This window comes from Montipora capricornis, chromosome 1 (assembly GCF_036669925.1).
Source record: "Montipora capricornis isolate CH-2021 chromosome 1, ASM3666992v2, whole genome shotgun sequence".
In the NCBI taxonomy this organism is placed as follows: domain Eukaryota; kingdom Metazoa; phylum Cnidaria; class Anthozoa; order Scleractinia; family Acroporidae; genus Montipora; species Montipora capricornis.
Window position 1 is genome coordinate 11619009 of NC_090883.1, and position 7500 is coordinate 11626508.

The window sequence follows — 7500 nt, forward strand, 5'->3', positions numbered from 1 at the left end:
CAGAGTTTTTCTCTGTCCTTATGTGGGCCCATTTCCATTTCTATTGGTTCATATGGGGTACAAAACTAGCACTTCACATTACACACTAAATCAGTTAAGTCTGTTGAAATATAAGAGCTACACGATCAACGTTTGTAAAAAACGTGATCCTTCCTTGTACTTCTACAAAAATTTAGTTTTATCAACGGAGTTGATAATGTTAGTTGATAATGTTAATTGACCACCGTACAGAGATTCTAAAAGCTGAGGTTTGGGCATCCATGTTTTGATCAATCGACACCCGAAAAGGCTGCGCCCCGACCAGTTCGGATGTATTCCTGGTTCCTCTACTACGCATGCCTTAATTGGCATGTTCCATAATTGGACTCGCCCTCTTGATGGAACTGGAAACTGTGTAAGGGCATTTGTTCTTGATTACAAGAAGGCGTTCGACTTGATTGGTCATAGTCTGTTGATGGCCAAGCTTTTGCAATATGATATTAATCCTTAAATCATAAATTGTATTGCTGCCTTTCTCTCCAAAAGGCAGAAAGAGTCAAACTAGGGAACGACCGCTTCTCCGAATGGCGTTCGGTTCGTGCAGGGATTCCACAGGATACCAAACTGGCCCCTGGCTGTTTCTCGTTATGCTAAACGATCTTGGTGCAGATACTTCGAACGGTTTTTTTAAGTATGTGGACGATACAACAGTCTACGAGATAGTGGAGAAAAAGAGGCCTAGTCATGCGCAGTCCTTCCTTGATGAGGTGTCTACATGGTCTGCTAAGAACAAGTTCCAACTTCACCCCAGTAAATGCAATGAGCTTAGGATAACCTTCGCACGCTCTCCGACAAAATAGGAACTTGTAGAAATCGCGGGGTGTAAAATAAATACAGTACAGGTAGTTAAGTTATTGGGTGTATATATTCAAGAAGACCTTAAGTGGAATTCTCATGTAATAATGACAAAAAAAGCTGTCAAACGCCTGTATTTTTTAGCGCAACTAAAGCGTGCAAATGTACCACCTGAAGAACTGATTCAGTTCTATGTTGCGTGCATTCAGTCTGTTTTTTACTTTATGGCTAGTCTTCCACAATATCTATCTTTAAGTTTTGAACGGATTCAGAAACGTGCTCTACTCAGATGACCTGGTACTTTCAGACCTTGTTACGTTAGAGCAAAGAAGGACGGAACTATGTAAAAAACGTTTTAACAAAATTGTAGATAACCCCCTGGATGTTCTACACCCTCATATTCCTTTCAATGAGTGACCAACTAAGGACCTCAGGAACGCTAGACCATACCGTGTAAAGCCATGTAAGACCAATAGGTGTCGTGACACTTTTATTAACAAATGTGCAGTTATTTTTAAGCAATTTAATTACGCTAATTTTTAAGATTTATATTCGTAGTCGTAGGATTTTTATTGTAAGCATGTAAGTTTTTTTGTAATTATATTCATATATTTTCCCCTTCTAAACATTGTAAACCTTAGCAATTCAGTTTACGCTGCTATTTAGGTACTGAATAAACCATTCTTTTCTTCTTCTCTTTCTTTTCTTCTCTGTCAAAACAAGCTATCCGCTGACCAGGTAGGAAATACATTCAACCTGTTCCAGTTCGATTCCACAAAAAACGCATTTTCTTTGTGGGGGTACTTTCTTGGTGGAAATACAAATTGTCTTACATTTGGAGGGGTTGAATACCATTTGCCATTTGCTGTGCCACATTTCTTGTTGTCGTAGGTCATCCTGCAATTGGGCACCACCCTCCTCATTTGAGACAACACCGTATAATAATGCATCGTCCGCAAAAAGCCTGAGTGAGGACTTAAGGTTATTGGGCAGATCGTTTACGTATTTTAGAAATGGTAGCGGACCCAAGACTGTACCTTGCGGAACTCCCCATGTCACTGGCGAGGGATTGGAACTTTGGTCATCACAAGCGAACGACTGAGTGCGGTGCGTAAGGAGGATTCAAACCAGTTAAGCAGGGGCCCACGGATACCATAATACTGTAACTTACTTAAGAGACGTACATGGGGGACCTTGTCGAATGCCTTACTGAAGTCCAGCACAGCAGCATGGACTGACTTGCCATCTTGAATAGTCTTGGCCATGTTATGGATCTGCACGTCGGCAAGAATCGCGTAGTATTCCAAATGTTTCATCACGTGGCTGCGAACAATATGTTCGAGAAGTTTAGACGCTATGCATGTCAACGAGATTAGTCTATAATTCGCAGGGTTCGATTTATCCCCATTCTTGCATTCTTGTGTTTCCATTTAGACGGGATACACCCAGTGTTGATAGAAATTTTATAGATAGCCGCTAATATAGGGCTAATTTCTTTCCATGTTCCTTCAGAAACCAAGGGGGTATCCCATCTGGGCTGGATGAATTGCGTGATTCTAACTGTTTAATGACGCCAGGAACTGCAATAATAAGGGCGCCAATGCTTGGCTTCAAATCAGAACCACCAACAGTGAAGCCTTCATGAGTAAATACGCTCGAAAAGTGGTTGCTCAAGAGTTCTCCCTTCAAATTTCCACCGCTTATAATTTTACCGTCAACTTTGAAATCCGCTACGCCAGGGTCATCATTCTTTAATTCATTAATATACGACCAGAAGCGCTGAGGATTTTCCTCAATAGCTTCTCCCAGGTAATCTGAAATGTAATTTTCTGTTGCGGACTTCAAGCTCTTGTGTAAGAGTTTTCTAGCGGCGCGAAAATCATTCCAGTGTGTAGGACTTCACGATTTCTTAGCCTTATTATGAAGCCGTTGTTTAGCTCTTGTTTGTCTTCGGAGCGCCCGGTTAAACCAGGTGTCATTATATCTCGAGCTAATCATTCTATGCGGTATGCAATTGTCCATTATTCGGTGAATATTGTTTTCAAAATTGTCCCACATTTCATCAACTGTTGTGTCAGAGTACCCAGTTTCAGCCAGGTCAATAGCAAGGTCTGGTAGCTCCTTCTTTATAAGGCTAGTATTCGCTCTTTTCCTAATATAGATCTTACGTTTAACACTGAGGCCTTCTCTTGCTACATGCCAAATTTACTTCAAATAATACCATGTCGTGGTCACTCATCCCTGGAGTTACTCTAACATTATCTATGATCTCAACGTTATTTATCAGGATAATGTCGAGCATGTTATCCTTTCTAGTAGGTTCTTTAACCATTTGAGTAAACCCATGCTCTTCTATGATATCAAGCAGCCGCTCAGAGCTGGAAGAATAGCTTATCGCCACAAGGTTCGACCATTTGAGATCTGGAGAATTGACGTCTCCTGCCACAATTACATCATTTGAATTCAATCGGTCACCCAGTTTGAATAAGGATAAATCGAGTTCTTGTAGGCTGTACGTATCATTCATACTGGGTCGATAGAAGGAGGCGAAGAATAGTGATTTTGGTCACTTATTTTAGATCTGGCATTGAGTCCAGATAATCTCACAGTTAGCATTTAGATCGTCTCGATGAGTAACAATGATGTCCTTTTTTACAGTTTCAAAAACACCTCCATGATTGTCATTTAACTGATCCTTCCGAAAGATGTTATAGTTATCTGGAAAAATATCGTTGTTCTTGATGTCCGGGTGTAGCCAGGATTCGTTACCAAGGATTATATCTTGCTTGTATTCCTCAATGATGGCAGCTTTATCGGCAACTTTGTTCTTTATACTTTGGCAGTTCAGGGCAAGGCAAGTCAATTTGCATTTTGCACCTTTCGACTGATGTTTATATTTGCTATTGTTTTTGTGATGCGTCGAATGAACATTTTCCGAAGGTGTTCCTGGTTCAGTTGTCATATAGCCTGTAGTTGGATGAAGCCAGGGAATCGATGGAATCATTAAAAAATTAGTCGGAGAAATTAGGGAATCCGCATTTTGAACATATCCATGTGAGCGATCAATAGGCCTTTTGCAATTAACGATCACATGGTACAAAATCCGCCATGCTGGAGGGCAAGCTCATTATTATTCCCCCACTGGGACATTAAAACAAAGAGACCTGAACCAGTAAAGCTTGACTTGCCTTTGTTTTAATGGGACGTTATTGTCCCAGTGGGGGAATAATAATGAATACTGATAATAATGAATAATAATGAGCTTGCCCTCCAGCATGGCGGATTTTGTACCATGTGATCGTTAGTTGCAAAAGGCCTATTGGAGAGAAACTCGTACAATTGCAAGTCAATATCATTGCACATTGCATGGAACCAGATATCGCACATATCACATTGGATCCCACTTTGGGTGCACTTGACAGGTTTAGAGCGTTCACCACTAGGATACTTGTACTGAGGATCTGGATTGCTTTCAATATTGCCACCAAGCAAAAGTAACACCAGAAGAAGAAGGAGTCGCCGTGGGGTGTTCTTTGGCGAGAACGATTTACCGCTTCTAGTCCTGTCCGAATAGCGTGCGTAGAGGCCAAAGTTATATGTCATCTTTTGCGATTTTACTTGTACAACCAAAAGTACGATAGATTTGAATGATGTTTTCTTGTCGCAAATTTTGAATTTTTTTTGATGGCAAAATAAGAAATTGTTTTATTCTAGATCGACATTCCCTAAAAACCTCCTTCTGCACTTCTAAAAAGTGTAGATCAGTATTTATTTACTTTTGCATCAATATTTGTTTTGTATAAGGTAGGATAACAAAATCTGTACCTTGCTTGGTTCGCATTTTTGAGCGTTAAAATAGAATTTTCGGTCCTATGTTTCTTATATCAAGTCGTATGTTTTGAGGTCTCCCATCCAGATACTAACCCTGTCGGAAAGGTTTTAACATTAGTCAACTTTTGTCCAGGAAAGCTGTCAGAGTACACGCTAGACTTAAAGTAAAAAAGAATTTGAAGGGAACTTCATGTCAGCCTCGAAGCCAATGTTTCTCGATTCCCTTTTATTTTCTTTAATCTTTCTGCGTTTACTATTTTACTGAACCACACGTCTTCTCAGATACGATACCAAAACAATATCGTGCACTATTACTTTAACCTCATTCGGAGGAGCTTAACTTCAACTGACACTAGCAGCAACGATTGTGATCTTTGTGTTAAATTCCCACATGTATCTTATCGAACTTTATGACACTTGAAAGGAAAAAAAAAAGAAAACTAACAAAAACCCGGTGTCTTGCCGTCATTTTGTCACAGATGCATCCTTTGTTTCGTGAGTTGTCAGTATTAAACACGCAAGGTAACTTGATTACAGGCGGCCGCTAAAATCGATGTCACTTTCGATTTTGCGATTTTACTTGTACGACCGAAAGAACGATAGCAAAATTGAACTCTGATCAGAACGTAACAAAAGTCTCTCGAAACCTTTTTCGCTGATTGTAACTTGTTATATTCGTGGCACAAAATTTATGACGTTTTCATCTCGCAAATTTTGTTGCTCAGGGCAGGTGTTTTTTTCTCGATCGACACTTCCTAAAAGTTCCTTCTGCTGTCCTTAAAAACTACATATCAATATTTATTTGCTTTTGCGTCAATATTTGTTTTGCATAAAGCAGGCTAACAAAATCTGTACCTTGCTTAGTTCGCATTTTTGAGCGTTGAAATAGAATTTTTGGTCGTATGTTCCTGACTGCAAGTCGCATATTTCGACGTCCCCCATCCAGTTACTAACCCCGCCGCAAACTGGAAGGACTTTTAGCTGTCAGAAGCTCAGAGTACACGCTTAAGCGTGTGGTGAAAATTAAGTTGTAAATGATCAACCTGTCAACCCAAATGTTTCTCGATTTCCTTTTATTTTCTTCAATCTTTCTGGGTTTAGGGGGTATTTAGCAAAGATATTTACCATGGCACTGTAATGATTTACGATACCAAACCAATATCGTGTGCTATTAGAGATACATATTACGCAAGGACAACTTGAATCTCCAAAAAAAACAAAACGCAGCTCAGTTGACAGTTATGGAAAAAAAACACTGTCAAGTTACTGCACTACCACATGTACGCAATGCGTTCCTACTTAAAATCCTCCAACGTTCGTAATTCATGACAACATATTTGACGTAACTACAAAGAAGTCAAAAGAATTATATTTCACAGACTCCGTTCGAAATATATGAGACAACAAATGGTAGGAATTTCCCAGTTAGTGCTTCAAACCACTTTTTAACGCCAACAGAAGGGCGAATCCCCCTAAAGAAACAATACAAGGGGCCTGGGTATACACACAAGGCCCTGGTACCTAGATCTCTCGGACCCATGATGCCTCGGTGGCTTTTTTCCTTGTGCTTCAAACCTTTTGAATATTTAAAATCGCTGAACATGTTCCATAGACGACACAAGTCGCGTAAAAGGACTCGCTCACGGTCGCCATCTTCCCGCCAAAACTCTGTATCGTCGCCTGACATACATCATGAAGGTTCTCCGCCGAAACGGCGCAAGAACGAGAACGATTCCCTTCAGAAGATTCTTCAGTCGATTGAACGTCTTTCCAACCGAATACACTCGTTAGAGTCCCGAGCAAATCAGCCAGAATCTATTGCAAATACTGATGACGATGCTTTGTCGATTATGGCTGGCGAAACGTCAGGCTTGGACATAGGTGAGCCTTTGGCGACCGAAGCATCTTTTAAGACTGCTACTACGCCCGTTGGGGCACCCGTAGAGCCTATTAAGGCACCCGTAGAGCCTATTCAGGCACCCGTAGCGCCTATTAAGGCACCAACAGAGTCTAGTAAGACATCTGACGAAGTTGAAGACTCGGCGAAATCTAGTGATGATCATGGGCTGTTCGACCCAGTTGCCAAATCAACCTCCTGGAAACCATCAACCTCCTTCTCCAAGTTTCTGGATACTAACTTTCGGAGAAAATTATCTTACCAGCAATCTCTGGTTATTATGGATGACTGGGCAACTCCTGAAGTGGATGCACTCTCTGCTCCAAAACTCGATCAACAATTGTTGAATCAAGTACCATTTAAAGTGAAAAAGTTTGTACAAGAAAGGGATAAGGAAATGTTTAACGCCCAGCGTGCTTTCCTAAATGCCACGGGGCCACATTGTGGCCTTCATGATTGTATCGAAAATGATTCAGCTCCAACTTATGAGGAAATTAAAGTAGCTTTAGAACAAGCTCTTTGCCTTTTAGGCTCAGCCAATACTCAGCTGTCTATTCTGAGACGACAGAGAGTCCTTGCCGCCATAAACCGTTCGAGGACAAACCTCGCGGAACTACCTCTTCCTAATGCAAAATCGTGGCTATTTGGAGATGATTTCCCCTCTTTAGCCTCAAAACAGGCCGAGCTGTCAAGGGTTCTCACGAAAAATGTGGCGCAAACTTCAAGGAAATCCTTTCCTAGACGTAATAATAGTTCCCAGTCTCAAAGTAAACATAGAGACACCTTTAACAAGTATCAATCCACTGGGTGTTCAAACCCTTCTAAATCTCAGTCAAATTACCCAGGGCCTCGTTCAAAAAACGGGCTTTTTCGTCCCCCTCCCCAGAAGGGACGACAGCCAGACTCTCAGAGTGCATAGTGTCTTGGAGAACTCTAAC

At 41.0% G+C, this 7500-nt stretch overlaps 1 protein-coding gene across 1 annotated transcript in view; it reads right to left on the reverse strand.

Moving 5' to 3' along the window:
- LOC138053121 (uncharacterized) overlaps positions 1-7500 on the reverse strand; it is a 45152-nt gene that overhangs the window by 14769 nt on the left and 22883 nt on the right. The window lies entirely within an intron of this gene.